Source organism: Ochotona princeps, chromosome 12 (assembly GCF_030435755.1).
Source record: "Ochotona princeps isolate mOchPri1 chromosome 12, mOchPri1.hap1, whole genome shotgun sequence".
In the NCBI taxonomy this organism is placed as follows: domain Eukaryota; kingdom Metazoa; phylum Chordata; class Mammalia; order Lagomorpha; family Ochotonidae; genus Ochotona; species Ochotona princeps.
Genome location: NC_080843.1, coordinates 66,909,941 through 66,927,151, shown reverse-complemented (window position 1 = coordinate 66,927,151; position 17,211 = coordinate 66,909,941). Strand labels below are relative to the sequence as shown.

General features: G+C 44.9%; 1 long non-coding RNA gene across 1 annotated transcript; it reads left to right on the top strand.

Moving 5' to 3' along the window:
- The first annotated feature begins 2,757 nt into the window (after positions 1-2,757).
- LOC131481550 (uncharacterized) lies at positions 2,758-16,082 on the top strand. The gene is made up of 3 exons (XR_009246380.1): positions 2,758-2,906; positions 3,716-3,840; positions 15,979-16,082. It is a non-coding gene; the product is annotated as an uncharacterized LOC131481550 (long non-coding RNA).
- Positions 16,083-17,211: the final 1,129 nt, after the last annotated feature.

Below are 17,211 nucleotides of genomic sequence, written 5' to 3'. Positions count from 1 at the left end.
TCTTATTTAAATGTAGCAAGACTTGTGTGCCTACTGGAATAGATGGAATGCAAGGGAAACAGGGAAAGATGATGGAATAGAGATGAAGAGTGGGTGAGTGGAGCTCTAGGCTGCTAACAAGTTGACTTAGGAGAGGAATGTGGGAAAAATTCATATACTTTTTCACACCTGAACTATCTGAGGGTTCTTGCTGTAGACTAGTGCATTTTTTAAAATTTATTTATTATTTTTACTTCATTAATTACATTGTATTATGTGACACAGTTACATAGGTACTTGGGTTCTCCCCACCCCTCCCCCAACCCTCCCACCATGGTGGATTCCTCCACCTTGTTGCATAACCACAGCTCAAGTTCAGTTGAGATTTCCCCATTGCAAGCGTATACCAACATAGAGTCCAGCATCTTATTGTCCAGTCAAGTTCAACGGCTTCTTAGGTATACCCTCTCTGGTCTGAAGACAGAGCCAGCAGAGTATCATCCCAGTCAATGGAAAGCTCCAACATACCATCAGCAAAAATTTACATCATTATGGAATTAATTGACATAGTAATGAGTAACCAATATGCTATGTGTCAGGATGGCCGAGCGGTCTAAGGCGCCAGACTAGTGCATTTTTAAAAAGTTCATTTACTGTTATTTACTTGAAAGACAGAGACAAAGACAGATTTTTCTTCTACTGATTCAATCCCCAAACGACTGCAACAGCTGGGGCTGAGCCAGGTCAAAGCTGGAGGCCAAGAATGCGATCTTGGTCTCTCACATAGATGGCAGGGAGTCAAGTATTTGGACTATCACCTGGTGCCTCCTCTGTGTGCACTAACAGGAAGGCAGCATCAGAATTAGAACCATGGACTGAATATTTATTTTTATTGGAAAGGCAGATTTACAGAGAGAAGGAGATACTGAGAGAAAGATCTTCCACTCACTGATTCATTCCCCAAAGTGGCCGCAACAGCCAGAGCTGAGCTGATCCGAAGCCAGGAGCCAGGAACTTCTTTTGGGTCTCCCCCATGGGTGTAGGGTTCCAAGGCTTTGAGAAATCCTCTACTGCTCCCCCAGGCCACAAGCAGGAAGCTGGACAGAAAGTGGAGCAGCTGGGTCACAAAGTGGTGTCCATACAGAATCCTGGCATTTGCAAGGTGAGGATTTAGTCACTGGGCCATCGTCCTGGGTCCAGAGCCAGGGTTTTAACCCAGGCATCTGGGTAAGGAAGGTAGATGTCCAACTGGGGACTTAACTGCTATGCCACATACACACCCATAAGCAGTTTTACTTTTTAAGGGGATGTGGAAAATGTCTTCTCTATGGTCTGGTTAGGGCGGTATAGCTCTGCTTTCCTCTGAACTTTAAACACTACTGAATTTTCAAGATGGACAGAGTCGAATTTAATTGCAGCTAAGGTAATAATTGTGAGCCAATTTCCAAGTCTCTGCTCATTCACTAAATGAGGATGAGGGAAGTGCCATTTTGTGGGGTCTTAGTGTTATGTGAGAGCACATAGGTAGAATAGCACTGTTCCCATGGCTGATGAATGACAACTATTGTGACAATTAGCAGATCTTGTATACATGGTGTATGGGTGGGGCTGCAAGAAGATTTGGTATCATTTTGGAGACTGCAGGATGCTGGTTCACTTATTAAGGGAACAAAGTAGAATTGTTGATGTTAGAGGAGATGATGGGTTCTATTCTACACATGTTGAATTTGAGACTTCCAGGTGAAGTCTCTATGGGACATAGAAAGTGAAGACCAAGATGATGAGCAAAGCCTGAAAATGGCACTTGCAGTCACTTGTAGGTAAAGGCTCTTATTTATGTTATGTTGTCCAAGAGTCACCAATTACATACTTTTACCTGGTCAACCTCACCTGTCTGTTCTAGCTTGGCACACCTTTGTTCCCATGGTTCCCAGGCTCCAATCCCAACTCTTAGCCTGTATGACTGTGTCCCTGGATGGAACATGTCAGCAATGTTACCCAGTGAGTTCTGCTGTGGTATAAAAATAGTGACTGCAAAGAATGTGGAGCACAAGGATGTGAACAGAACCACCTGCGATCTGTGCTACATACTGATTGGTGTGCCCCGAAGTGCACTGTGTTAATGCAAGTTGGTTTTGGTTTGTTCTTTCATAAGAGAAAAACTGACTTCTTTGTTATGTGGGAATCTTCCCATGATCTACCCTGTGTTTTGTGTGTAATGTGAGCTCATTCGGCAATGGGATCTTTGTTCAGTTCACTTTCCCAGGACACATCTTTTAAGTATCATCGACGTGTGGTGTACTGTGCTGGCTACTACCCTATGCATCTGAGTAAGTCTATGTCTGCTTAACTGGGGTGTTAGTAAACGAACAAACAGCTGTTCCACCTTGTCCTTCTGGTTGAGGTTCCCTTACTAGAAATGTTTAGGATAAAAAGTGTTTTGGAATTTGGATTTTGTTTTCAGATTTTTGGATGTTTGCATGTACCTAATGAGACCTAAATCATATATGTTTTCAATACAGCGTACACAGATAGCTTAAAGTTAATTTTATACAGTTTTCCAATAATGTTTGAATGATACCAAGGTGTGGAATCTTCCACATGATATTGTTACATGGGTGCTCAAAGAGTTGCAGATTTCAAGGGCATTCCAGATTTTTGGGTTAAGGATTTTAAACATCTATTCTGTTTTGGAGGGATTTACACATTGTTGGGGTAGGGGCACAGGCAGAGGACACTCAGCTTCCTTGCTTTGTTTCTCTTGATTGGATAGTCGTAGGGCCAGGAAAGACCTACTTAGGAGGCCTGCGAACATCAGATACCATCACCTGCAGCTCTGCTCATCTTACATCTTACATCTGCAGGTCACATCAAATGACATCCAGGATCAGTCATTGAGATGACGCAGGTGCTTTTGAGGTCACTGGGTAAGGCTGTCTCACGTTCACCTCTTGTCAGTAGCTCAGTCTAAAACCCACGATGCTGCCTCTGTAAGAGGAGCTTCGTTTCCCTGTGCAACCAAAGGACCATCCAATATGTCTGGCTTTGAATGAAATTTGGTATTGCCTTTACCTGGTCCCTGTGGGATGGTATGACTCTGTTTATACACCCTTCATACAAAGGTACTAAGAGGAGACTCATACTCAGTTCTAGGATTGCTTTCAGTTAGTGAATAGAGGCCAGAGTTTGGCTCAAAGAGTTTTAATATGGTGCCAATGTAGGACTGGAAAATTATTTCTGCCTATTCTAATTTGTTCATAGTAATATGTGAAAGCTATACAAATGCCTCAAATTTTCAGGTTTATGAATAAAAGAGAGCAGATATTCCACATGAGAACATGCCCAGTATTCTTTTATGGGATGGAAGGGGGTCCCTGTGCCCACATATATTAAAGTGTGCACCTGCCTTCAATAAGCCTGAATCAGCATATGTAAGTCAACTGCGTGCCAAATTTGCCTTGTAAATCAAGAATAAAAAGAGCAGACGTGTGTCTGGGCAAGGGAAAAAGCGAAGAGGTTCAGTTAAGATTTGTGAGCTGAAAACGACCAGTAGAGCCAATGAAATCCTCTGAATCATTCTGCACAATTGCTGTAATTTTCAGATTTTAATATTTCAGAAAGTTAATCGCTGCCATTGTAAAAAGTCAAATTAGTGTAATGCTCAATTAACTATGATGTCACACGTACAGAACTATTTAAAAATAGAACCTACTCCTTCTGTCATCATGGAAAGCAGGGCACGGATGTCACTCAGTAACATAAGGCAGTCAGGTAATCCATTTCAAGCTTGACAAGAAAACTGATCCATCACCCAACGCTACTTACCTGACGTCGATCCTGTGGGAGATAAGGAGTCCACAGGTAAGATGATTGAATGCTTCTGATTGCTCCGTAAACAGCTGATTTCTGATGCCCTGGCTGCCCTTGTATAGTGTGTGTGTACTATTGATTTAGCTGTGAGAATGTCAGAACACAAATATATAGGACAAAATGTAATTTTCTGTGACTGGCAGAAGAAAGAAAGGAAGTATAAATGAAGAGTTAGTGAGATATTTTCCCAGCCTGCTCTGTTGAGATGGAGATGCTGGCTGGAAGGCTGTGAGAGACAAGAAGGCCAATAAAATCATGATGCCCTTTGCGGGGCAGCAGAACACATACAGTAGACATAGAAATTCACCTGGCTTTGTTAGACTTGACAGATTGCAATCGCCCATAAACCATTGCCTTATCATCTGCTGCTAAGTGCCAGAGGTACAGCGTGCTGAGCCCCGCTGTGGCTGGAATAAACTGATGTTGGTCCTTGCTTCTCAAGCAGGGCAGCTGTGAGGTCAGATGTGTGGGGCCAGGGCCAAGGAACAGATGCTGTGCTTGCTTGTTTCTGGTAAACAAACGACTCTCGACACCAGTCTTCTCCTAACCTAGTTCTTGTTCTTCATTGATGTTATTGAGAGAAGCTTCTTGGGGAATCCAAAAATGCATTCTTCGTCAGCCTGTGTTAATTATTGTTTATGGTGACAGAATACAGTTTATATCCAGGTCTGATTTGGGGAGCAAGTGCGGGCAGCCGGAGAGCATCTGCGAGTGGATTCTACACCTGGAATTCTAAATCACCATCCCTTGTTTTTGTTTTCCCATCAGGAGGATGTTATCGGCCCTTGATGGGGAATTCCCATAGGGAAAACAGGAAGGGAAAGTTTAGGACATGTGGGGAAAACTGCGTTTCAAACTGTAGGCGACAGTCACTCCACACACCGCGCTGATGCTTATGCTGAGAGCTAATCGACTAGTCTCCCAAGTAGAATCTTTCCAACAGTTCCAAGCAGATGACTCCTTAAGTCTCTTGCAGAACACTATATTCTTCTCGAGCTACCGGGGGATGGGGGGGAAGAGGCCCAGCAGATCTGTCCATTCCATGGTTAATGTCAAGGGTCTGTGTGAGTGGTGGCTGTTGTTAGCCACCACAAAAACAAGTCCCTGAGGATGGCAGCAAGAAAGACTTAGAAAGCCGACAGCTGGGCAGCCTGTGCATTTCCCCTCAGAGCCGGTGTGTGGGCTGGAGCTCAGATCTGGCTTTGAATTCTGGGTCTGTGACCTTGGTCGAGGAGATTGACCTCTGGCTGGCTTGGCTTCCTCGTTTGTAAAATAGGAAGGGGAGTAGTGGGGCTCTAGAGAAGGTGTTAGAAGGATGAAGACAACAGCTCCAGCTTACTTGGTAACTGGACCCCAGGGCTGACACCAGGTTACTTCAAAATCCATGAGATTTTGTTGATCTTTACAAACATTTTGGCAGTTGTTAATCTGCATGACTTTCTCACTCTTTTTTTTTTATTGGAAAGGCAGATACACAGAGAGAAGGAGAGATGGAAAAATCTTCCATCTGCTGGTTCACTTCCCAAGTGGCTGCAATGGCTGGAACTGAGCCGATCCAAGACATCCAGGAGCCAGAAGCTTCTTCTGCATCTCCCATGTGGGTGCTGGGTCCCAAGGCTTTGGGCCGTCCCCCACTGACTTCCTAGGTTACAAGCATGGAGCTGGATCGGATGTGGAGCAGTTGGGACATGAACCAGTGCCCATATGGGATCCTGGTGCATGTAAAGTAAGGATTTAGTCACTAGGCCATCATGTGGGCCCATCTGCATGGCTTTTAACATCTTTTTTGCACCAAAAACAGTCTGACATTTTAATTTCATTTTTCACAATCTTTCTAACATGCCCTCATAGAAGAGCTTGTTATTTCTTTTTTTTCTGAAGATTTATTTGGTTTGTTTGAAAGGAAGAGTTACAGAGAACAGGAGAGTTAGAGATAGATGGATATTGAGATAGCAACAGTAATTGGGACAGAGTCAGAAACAGAGACAGATCTTCCGTCTACAATCCACTTTTCAGTGGCCATAAAGGCTGGGGCTGGGCCAGGGTGAAGACAAGATGCACGAACTCCATCTGGGAAAACCATATGAGCATCAGGGGCCCAAGCATCTAAACTGACCTCTGTTTCCTTGCTAGGTATATCATCAGGGAACTAGATCAGAAGTGGGGACATCCATGGCTTGAACCAACACTCACATGGGGTGCTGGGACAGAGTAATCTGCTACACTACTGCACCGGCCTTAAGAGCTCCTTTTTAATCACACCATGGTATATGAGGAGTTCCGCCTCCTGCAGCTCGCTTTGCTGCTGGGTCACACCTGACATGAGCCTCTGGGTAGATAGGGCCAGCAGCATGAAGGTGACTTCTGAGTGTGTTAGTGCCTACTGACTTGTTTGTAGAGTTCTGCTTGATTTCAACAATTTAGTGACAACACCAATCCTGGGTGAGCTCATTCAGCAAGTATATTCGAGCTTCGGTATCCATGAGGGGTTGGTTTCAGGACAGAATGATACTAAAGTTGGTGTATTCCCAAATCCTTCATTAAAGTAGTATTTGCATAGATCATACATACATCTTGCTTGGATCATCTCTATATGGCCTATAGCACCTAATACAGCACAGACAGTGCTACACTATACTGCTTGGGGAATAATAAGACAATTATCTGGCCACATTCAGTAGGGAGGAGCAACTGCATCAGGCATCAGGAGTTGTTTGTGAGTAAAGCCAAGTCCTTGCCTTGTGATGTGGAGAGAGGTGAATCTATCAGAGAGGGGGTAATCACCACGGGGAGAGAGAGGGTGAGTGCTGTCTGTCTCCTAAGTGCCGTTCTTCACAGTGCAGCTTGAGGGGTGCCCCTGGTTAGGAGACTTTGAGCAGAAGTAGGGAGGGAACCAGCCAGGCAGATGGCTGAGCAGAAGCAGACCAAGCAAGCGGGATGGCAGGTGCCAGGGTCTTGTGGGAGGAGCTGCCTCTGGAACACTTTCTGGGAGTGTTGTGTGTGTTGGGAGCTGGGTGGCGGTGACACCTGCCAGAAGGCATGGAGTCGGGTGGTTCATGTCCTGAGCAGTGTGGGAAACAACCGGAGGGTTTGGAGAGGAGCACACTGAGATCTTTACAATGACTGGTGAGAAGCAACCAGCATCAGTGCATTGTTGGGGGTACAATGTGAGACAGAACTTGTTGGTTTGGATACAAGCGTGAGCAAAAGAGTATTTAAGAAAGACTCCATGGCTTCTGGCTGGACTTGTAAGTTACAGTCATGTCCCGTATAGCCACATTTAGGTCAACAATGGGACACGTAGACCATAGTGGTTCCATAAGGTTATAACAGAGCTGTAAATTTCCTAGTGCCCATTGTGTCGCATTTGTCCAGATACTAGGGTACAATGCGTTCCTCACATGTGTGTGGTGGTGCTGGTATAAACATACCTATTGTGATACTGGTTATGTAAAAGTATGATGTATACAATTATGCACAGCACAAAAACTGGACACTGAAGACAAGTGTCTGTGCTACTGGCATATGTTTTTAAGATACAATGTACTATTACTTCTCATCATTATTTTGGAGTGTACTCTGTATTTATGGAAGAATTTGCTGTAAAACTCCTGTGTTCCTGGTAAGTCTCATAGCTTTTGCAACTGCATCTCTTGCTTGCATTTCTTGACAACTTGTTTGGATTTCGTATTGTTTTGTTCATCACGATTCTAGGAGCAAAATAGGTAATGTCTGTCAATCTACTTGCCCACCCACCTACTTACCCATTATTTGCAGAAGTGATCTTGTTGACATGGGATTTAGCTGAGTGTTAGAGAGATATTGGACAATACCTTTATCATCTCATTGGAAATTAGAGAAAGGGGTTGGAATGGGAGGCAGGAGCTGAAGCCATTTTCCCAACAGCCCCTAACCAGCACAGTCTTTACCTCTCAATTGCTCTTCAAATTGCAGAGGATTCCTCTATGACCACTAATCAAAAGTCGTTAGTTCACAAAGATCAAAAACCCTGGGCAGTAAGCTAGAAGAGTACAGAAAAAGATGTTGGGGGTCTGGGGAGATCACTCAGTGGCTACAGTCCTTGCCTTGCAAATGGCAGCATCCTATATGGGTGTTGGCTCATGTCCCAGCTGCTCTGCTTCCCATCCAGCTCCCTGCTTGTGGCCTGGGAAAGTAGTGGAGGACAGCCCAAAGCCTTGGGACCCTGCACCTACTTGGGAGACCTGGAAGAGGCTCCTGGATTCTGCTTTGGATCAGCTCAGTTCCGTCCATTGTGGCCACTTGGGGAGTGAACCAGCAGAAAGAAGATCTTTCTCTCAGTATCTCCTTCTCTCTGTAAATCTGCCTTTCCAATAAAAATAAATAAATCTTAAAAAAAGAGAAAAAGATCCTGGTAACTGCACAGAAGTGGGTCAAAGTGACTATGAAGAGAAAGGGGACTTTTTCATTCTCAGTGGCTTCAAGCACTGGAAAGAAGAGAAGAAATGACCCAGGGATTTTAGGGCTGATTTTTTTGTGCTTTAGAGCAGGAGTCAGAATAAACCTTCTCATAACATTTACTTCAAAAGCTGGTGTATTATTCTGGAACAGGGAACAATTTGAAGATTTTCCTCCTAACTGGTTTTCAGCTGGTCATATGTAAATGTAATAAAAATGATGAATAAAGTGATGACAAGTTGAAGACAAATTCACCAAACCTGTTTTGTTGCCCCATGGGAGACTGAAACAGATGGGGAAGAAAATGACATGGTAAGGTCCAGTTACAAGTGGCATGTAGCAAGGCAGCAAATCTATCTATCTATCTATCTATCTATCTATCTATCTATCTATCTATCTTCTAGCATCTATCATCTATCTACCAATCATCTATGTATCTATCATCTATCATTTTTGAAGGGGGATGAGAGGGAAAAAGAGAGAGAGAGAGAGAGAGAGAGAGAGAGAGAGAGAGAGAGAGAGAGAGAGAATTTTCCATCTTCTTGTTCACTCCCCAAAGGCTTGGATGGCATAGACTAAAGCCAGGAACCGGAGGCTCAATCCAAGTCTCTCAGATGGGTGGCAGGGATCCTAGTATTTGAGCTATCTGTCACCTGCTGCCTCCCAGAGTCATTTTTAGCAAGAAACAGGGACATGGAGTAGATCCTGGTATCCAACAGAGGCACTGTGATGTGCAACATGGACATCTTGGCATTACATTATGTTACTGTAAGGCTGAATGCTTGCCACATGAAATTCTGGCATTCACCTGAGAGATCATGTTGCTGATTGGACATGGGCACAGAACGCCTTGCCCATTGGTTTTCTAGTTGCATTGTCCTAAGAAGAGGTCAATAGCCTCATAATTGAAGTTGGATGTTGAGACCTTACCGTACATATTATGCTGGTTGACAAAAGAATTTTGAAAGCAGAAGTGTGGCTGTACAAAAACCATTTGAGTAGTAATGCAGAGAAGTTTCTGGATCACTGAGACTCCAACTGTAATTTCACAACTAGAAATGTTACCACCATACTCTGAAAGGCTTAATGTAATGTGGGAGCATGGCATCTCTATGGGTTAGCATAGAATCTACCCACTTTTGTTTTCTGTCTGAAGAAAGTCTCCATTATGCAAGGCTGAGACTTGGGAGAACAGATGCAATGTGTAGATAAATTTCTTGTAAGATTTACACACACAGAGACACTGCCTATAATTTAGGGCACTCAAAGACATTTGAAAACAGATATTCTTGCAATCCAGTTATCCTCCAACAGAGCCAGCATCTCTGGTGTGTCATTGTTTCTTTAAGAGAAAAGAGGACTGGATGGTTAGAAGAGATTTGGGGGCTCCCATTCACCCCCCTACTCCGTGTTCTTTGTCAGCTGAGTCTACACGGATATATCGGCACACGTGTCTGGTGAGATTTCTGGGTAAGAAAAGGAGACCTTGCAATTTAACAGGTAACCCAAGCCAGAGTAATTTTTATTTGCAGTGACATTCCACTTTTGATGTATCTCTGAGTCTGAATAATGTGGAAACAGTGAGTAACCCAGGCAAAAGAATCCTGTCAGTGAACAGGAGAGTGCTGGATTGGTAAGAGAGAGACCTCATAAGATTTTCCTATTTGCCTTTAAAGAAAGAATCTCTATAAATACAGAAAGGTATAGCTCTCCAGATGTTTTGAAACAATTGGTAATGTATTAAAAATGTAAGCTACTGTTTTTGGTCTTTGAATTGGGAAATAAAATGACTTCTGATTGTTTCTGAAGCTGCAACAGGATCGACATATGTTTTCAATGACTGTGGTCCAACAGGCATTACGTTCTAACTCTAAATTATTTGTTGCAAATGGAAAATGAGTTGTCTGAGTGAGGTAAAAAGAAATCTGTGTCATCGTGTTCCTGAAATTTCAGACTTGGATTTGTACACTGAAGGTCTCGGGTTTTCTTACTAAGATTTCTAGTTTTGTCTCAATGTCTGAAAAAAGTCCCAAGGTCTAGGAATGTGTTCTGGAAAGAGGTGGGTAAAGGGGGCTAGTGGGGGCCACCTGAAGTGTGATGCCTGCAAAGAAAGGGCATTAAATTGTGGGAATGTCAACCGCAGCCTCCGGCTTTAAACCTAAGGTTGTTCCCCATCAGAAACACAAAGGCAGTGAGTGCAGTTTACTTCTGCTCCAATAAACCTAGAGCCTCTATCATCCGCTGCATCTGATGCAATTGTGGTGCTCAGAGATTGTGCAGGTGTGCTCTGACTTGGTGTTTAGAACAGCTAAGATGGGGTATCTCAATGTGTTCACCAAGTTATTTCATTCTCTCACTAACTTAAGATGCGTTCTTTTGTTCCTCCCCATGAATCCCTGTTCAGAAGTTGTCATGTTAAGTGCATTTGCCTGAAGAATATCTTGGTCCTAAAGGACCAAGGAATAAAAATCCTAATGAAAACAAATGAAAGCAGAAATTGCAATTTTTTTAAAAAAAAGTATTACATAAATCTTCAGTTTCAAGTATGTTTTAGGTGACCAGCAAAATTGTTTCTATTTTTTCTCGTTTCCCCAAATACACTTATCTGTCAATCATCTTTATCCACAAGGAGAGAATGTCTCTGTGTGTGTGTGTGCGTGTGTGTTAACATGGATTTAAGGGAAAGATGAAATAAGGGCTATCTTGGTTGGTTAGCATGAAATCTATAAAAGGCTAGGGCAAATTAGAATCAAATTTGAAAGAATTTATGTCATTTTTCCAATTACATAAAAATCCAAAACAGATCCATCTACTTTGTGGATTTGGTTTTCCTATGGTTGCGATGCAAGTTAGCGCTTTGGAGTGAAGGCTGAGGAAATCTTGAAACAATCTGATGAGGTTTCCTGCCTGGGATACACCCAGCCTACCCACCTCCCAGCGCTTATGGTGTTTCCATTAGAGACACAGACTGTCTGGAGCAAATGACTTTACCAGGGATATTTGTCTCTGGGCGGTGTGGCTCGGCTGTGGCTTGGCAAATGCCGGTCCCTTGCAGGTGCCTGTGGCTTTAGGGAGCTCTACACTGGCATGTGGAGTTGTGTGTGTGTGAGGAAGAAGGAGCATTTATTCTATGTGTGCAGCAGGCACGCTCCCCCCATCTTCACGTATACAGATATATAAGAACCTTCACCTACACGCGTGTACTCTTACATGCAAACTGACACATATGAACGTCAATATCCTCCACACAGATGCATATATGCATAATGCAAACATGTACATATATACACACGTACCCATTCTTGCCTTGTTTCTTAGTACGATTCATCAGTCTGCAGATCCAGTGCCTTTTTTTCTAGTTATGCTGTTTGTGGAATGTTCTGGAGAGTTTTGATTGCTGTTTCTGTAAACAGCTGAAGCACTGCTCTCACTCAAAGCGGGATGGAGAGCTCTAGCAGCCCTTCAACTCTGCCCAGGATAGCCCTTGGATCTTTGGTGGGCAGCGAAGCTACTGGTGATGCCAAAATAGAAGTTTGTAAACAAGGTAGGTGGAAGGATGAGGATGGGGTGAGGGGAGAGAAGCCAGAAAACATTTTTACATCTGATTACGGTCCTGATCTAATGAACTTGAGTCTTCCACACTAGTCTTCCTTTCTATCTCATGGACTTATTCAGCCTGCACACTTACCATGTGTTCAGTGTGGTTTCCTGCTTCTTAGATTTCCATTTTTGTTTTTGGATGCTAGTTTTTTCTGCATTGCTTGCTGTTTCTTAGGAAGGAGAAATCTTTTATATTTTTTGTCAATTGTTTGCTTTTCTCTAGGCTCACAGTGCTCCAGCTTTGCTTTCCCATCCTCTGTGGTCTGTGTGTAGCACAAAGGGCAGGCACAGCGTCCAGGGTCTGCCTACGAGGCTAGCTCAGAGGTGACCTTCGAGCCATCAGAAAGGGCTCCTTGCCAGGTGTCTGAAGAGCAAGCAGCGCTGGCTTGGAGAGGGTGACTGGAGGGGTGGGCATAGGGTGGGTGCACAGACCGGAGAGGCCAGGCAAGTCAGCAAAGAAAACCTTCCATCTGCTGGATCACTCTCTAACTGGCCATGACCGGGAGCAGGGGCTCTGGGCCAGGTCACAGCTAGGATCCACATGGATGCAAAGGGCCCAAGCACCTGGGCCATCTTCTGCTGTTTTTCCAGGCATATTTGTAGGGAGCCAGATTACAAGCAGAGCAGCCAGGACTTGAAATGGCCCTTTGATAGGAGAGGCCAGCTGTGGGGATGCGGTTTAACCTGCTCTGCACTATGCTGGTCCCCAGCCAATGGGTGTAATGCTACAGGGATTTGTCTTTTCTGAAAATCTCTACCTTTTCATTCAATTCAGGCATGGTGTTAGTTAAGTTACCCACATTCACATGTGGCCTCACTCATGTGTGCTGTGCACACCTCCTACATGGTGAGAGTGCTTTCAAGGGTGATCTTTGTGGGAAAGCAGGTTGGGTTGGGTGGTGAAGTGAGTGTAGCCCTGGGGTCTTCTGAAACAATGCTTTGGAAATGAGTTCCCTGTGCCCACACCACTCAGAAGCCTCTGGGTGTTGAGTTGATATTGCTGTGTTGTGAAGGAGACTGGAGACCCAAGTCCCTGTGACTTCTTCTAGAACCAAGCCCTTGTGATGCCTGAACGAGGGTGAGAACCTGGGCTTTGTGGTGCAGTGTGGCCGCCACCATGTTACCAGGAGAAGGGCATTGATGGAGATAAAAGGAAAAGCGCCGTAATGGTGACTGTTCTTCTTCACAGAGGGACAGAGAGCAGGTTCCCATCCACTGGTTCACGCTCCAAATGCTGGCTGGGGTCTGGGTGGGCTGGAGCCAAAGCCAGGGTTTGGAAACACAATTGAGGTGTCCTGCATGGGTGGCAGGGACACAGCTACTTGAGCCATCACCTGCTGTTGCACCTGGTGTGTGTTAGCGGGAAGCTGGAAGTGAAGCTGGGTTTGAAACCTATTAGTCAGCATCTTCATTGCTTTGTCAAACACCTACGTTCCTTCCACCCCCACAGTCCCTTCTTTCCAGTTCAACAGGCCTGATATATGGTCTCCTCTCAGGACATGGGGAGCCATGGATTCCCAGTACTGCACTCAAAATGCTCCTAATGGTGGCTGGGACCCCAGTGTCAATCTTCCAAATCCACGCTGCTCACAGCATCTTGTATTGCTTGTGTGTGTCCCAGGCAACTCTTCCTGCTTCTTATGGTTGTTGCTTCAATTACATTTTTGTCTTTTGAATTATCCAATCTTCCAGGATCACCTTAACCCAGCATGTTCCACTCAGTCCAAACATGAAAGCACGGTTCTGCATTGTGGGTGGTGGCGCTTGGAGGCCCTTAGTCCCTCGTGGTTTATATTTTCCCCCCAGCATTGTGGAATTCCGGGAATGTTTCTGGAGGGCTCCCGAAATGGAAGAAGTGTGCTCACATGCTTCATATAGCTTGAAAGAAATGTGGGTTTAAGCAGAGGAGGCCTAAACAGCTGCCCGTACTTTCCAATGCACTCCGGTTTCCATGAAACCCAAACAGCATTCACAAAGAAGGGAGCGGCACGATATAATAGGCATGTCGCTGACGCACTGGCTTTCATTAGATCTAGGACACCTAGCCAGGTGCTCATTTATAGGGCTGTTTGAGACTAATTGCTGGGGCTTTGGGCCAATCCATGTGATTATGAGGAAGTTCCAGAAATATGTGCTGTGTGGAGGTTGCTGCCTCTCCAGCTTTAGGAACGTATGGCCCAGAACAGGCAACACTCATGCACTCATCGTGGAACCATCATGACTTTAAGTCTTCTCTCACATGGGGCTCTCTGCAGTAAATGTGGCTTGATATCAGAGTTCTTCATAGCAGGGCATGGAGAACAGGTTCATGAAAGAGGCCTGGGTTGGGTGAGGTAGGAGGCATTGGCACTTAATTTCAAGTCTTGACCAGGTGACAGATGGTGGTCTCACGGCAGGGACCCTGAAGCTTACAAGAAGAGCAAGGAAGTTTCTAAGAAATCAAAACTCCAGAGAAGAACGCATGCCAGAATCAGCCTTTCATGCGACATAGAGTTGATGTTGGTCAAGGAGCAAGTGTCAGGTTTTCTGGGTTTCTGAACAGAATGAATCTGCTGCCTTAGAGCTATAAACTGAAGGAGGGAGAAAGAGAAGAGCCAAGTCAAGACTTCCTTATTACATCTGTGAGTGAAAGGAGAGGGGGCAGGGATGCTGACTCCAATTTTATGATTGTGTAAGGTTTTCGAGAAGCCTGCATCACTGAGGGGCAAGAAGAAATGAGTTCCAGGAAGGCATGGAAGGAAAACGTCATTTGATGACCAGGTGAGAGCACCACTGACCCACAACTTCCCCATCTACGCTTGTTGTTCTAGAGCAGCCACAAGGCATGTCCCTGAGGAATTCTGAAATCGCTATTAGCCATCTGAGTCATGTACAGCAAGGGCACCTGTTACGTGAAGTGTAAGAAAACCACCATAGACAAGTCTAACCTTAGAGAGAGGGTGGCAACGTGAAAGTGTGGTGAAAAATAGGGCATTGTGCCAATGCTCGCCAGAGCAGGAACCTCTGCCCCAGCTCTCTCCCTCAGCAGTGTGGTCATGCCAGCCACACTGCCATGACAGCTGCTGTGCCCCCGGTTGGTGGCAGGCAGTCCTGAGTCACTTCTACTTTGTTTTGGTTGAATTTCCCTTGAAACCACTGTACTCACAAGTTACTGCTTGTTTTTCAAGTATTTATCTGTCTGAAAAGCAGAGTTACAAAGGGGTATGGAGAGAGCGAGTGAGCATTTCTTGCAGGCCTCTCAATGGGTACAGGGGTCCAAGGAGTTTGACCATCTTCCACTGTTTCGTCAGACACATCAGCAGGAACATGGATCAGAAGTAGAGCAGCTGAGAGTGGTCCCCATACAAGATGGTGGCATTGTAGGCAATGTCACACACATTTCTTCAAGCTGCAGACTATTGTTTCAAACGGGCTAGTCCCTCCTTTGCTGGGACTGGCTGATGTTTTTAATTTGGGAAGTCTCCTGTTATCCGTGCTATTTTTAAGAATCAGCACGCTACTTTTTCTTCCCCAATTTTTAATCTAGAGCTTACAGCTGCTGATGGAATGAATCGTGGTTGGATGAGGTGTGGGTCCAAGATGTCAAGCAAATTGAAGGAGGTGAAAGGATAATGCAGTTTGAGGGTCAAGGACAAGAAGGAATCTTGAACACTTTGCTGTAGTTATGGTCTGCAATTAGGATCGCAGTGAGGATGTGCGGGGATGGCGGAAGCATGGAGGCAAGACTTTAATCATCCCAAACGGGCTGAGTGCACATGGAAGGAGCAGAAAGCATGTGCTGACATTTTTGATAGGACGGTTAAACAAATCAGCAAGACGCTTTGAAATTATTACTAAGTGGTCTTATTTGCTTTCTATATTTTCAGAAAGTGTAAGAAATCCAATTAGTGCTTTTCCCCTTTTCTTTTCCCCCAAGAAAATCTTCTGTTTGCCTTTTGTAGTCTCATATGTCATTGCGATGTGATGGGTCCAGGTTGGTCATTGTTAAGTCATCTCATGCTCACTGAGTCCTGGGATGGGCTTGGCATTCTGGGGCTTCTGATGCAGTCAAGTGTGAAACCCAGAGATTTGAATGATCCTTTTTTTTTTCAGCCCACGGTGTTAAGTCAGGCATCCCAGTGTCATAGCAGTTGGACTAAATGTGTGGCTCAGCAATGCCCAACATGGCATCATTGAAAACTGGCGAGAAACACAAGCTCTGGAGCCCGCCTTAGTGTCTGTCCCTGATTCAGAGACTTGGGGCGGAGACCCGGCAATCCAGCTAATCCATCCTGCCATGGATTATGATGCGTACCAACATCTGAGACCCAGAGTTCTAGAATGTTGCTCCTCCAATCCCAGGTACACAAGAATCCCCCAAGAACCTTGGTAAAAGGTGTTGTTTATTAAGCCCAAGCGCTGAAACTGTGTGGGGGCCTGGCTGGGTTTGGTCGCGATAAAAAAAAACAAAAACAAAAACAAAACAGTACAAAACACAAAATGCCAAGGTGAAATGGCCTGTGCCAGTACGGAATGCAGCACCCAACCAGCACACCTCCCACTGGTTTAGGTGAGGGACGAGAGTGTGATGGGCAGAGCCGGGAAGAGCTGCGATACTCATTGGTTCCAATGGAGGTCGGGGCTCAGAATAGAACCAACCCAGGGGTTACAATCACTAGCTGATCGGAGTGATGGACGGTGGCAGGCACTGTGCTTACTAGTAGTACTTGTAGGAGCCTGGACTGGGAACGCCTCAAAGTTTTTTAGGGGATTCCCCTGAACAAAATGGAGGAATCAACACATTAACCAAGAAAAGATGGAAGATGGAGTAGATGAATCAACCACCTCAGCTATATGCTTCCAGCGGAAAACTGGACAAGGGGAAACTCTAAGATAGACTATGTCAATCAGTGGACTCTGCACCAGCCTCATCATACCTGGACTGTTGCAGATGATATGTTGGAGCTTCTAATTGATCGAGGTGACGCTCTGCTGGCTCTGCCTTCAAACCTGAGAGGGCCTCCCTAAGAGGCCTTTGAACTTGAACTGGACAAGTGGGATGCTGGACTCTGTATGGTGTGAACTTTTAATTAGGGAATCTCAACGGAACTTGAGCTGTGGTTATGCATCAAGGTGAAGGAATTCACCATGGGGGAAGGGTTTGGGGTGAAGGGGGTGGGGGGGATCCCAGTACCTATGAAATTGTGTCATGTAATACAATGTACTTAATGAATAAATGAATATATATATATATATAAAAAAGGTGTTGTTTATTCTGTTGGTCTGGGCTGAGACTTGAGCTGTTGCTCTTTAAGGTGCTACCCTTGCTGGGGATCCACAGGCTAC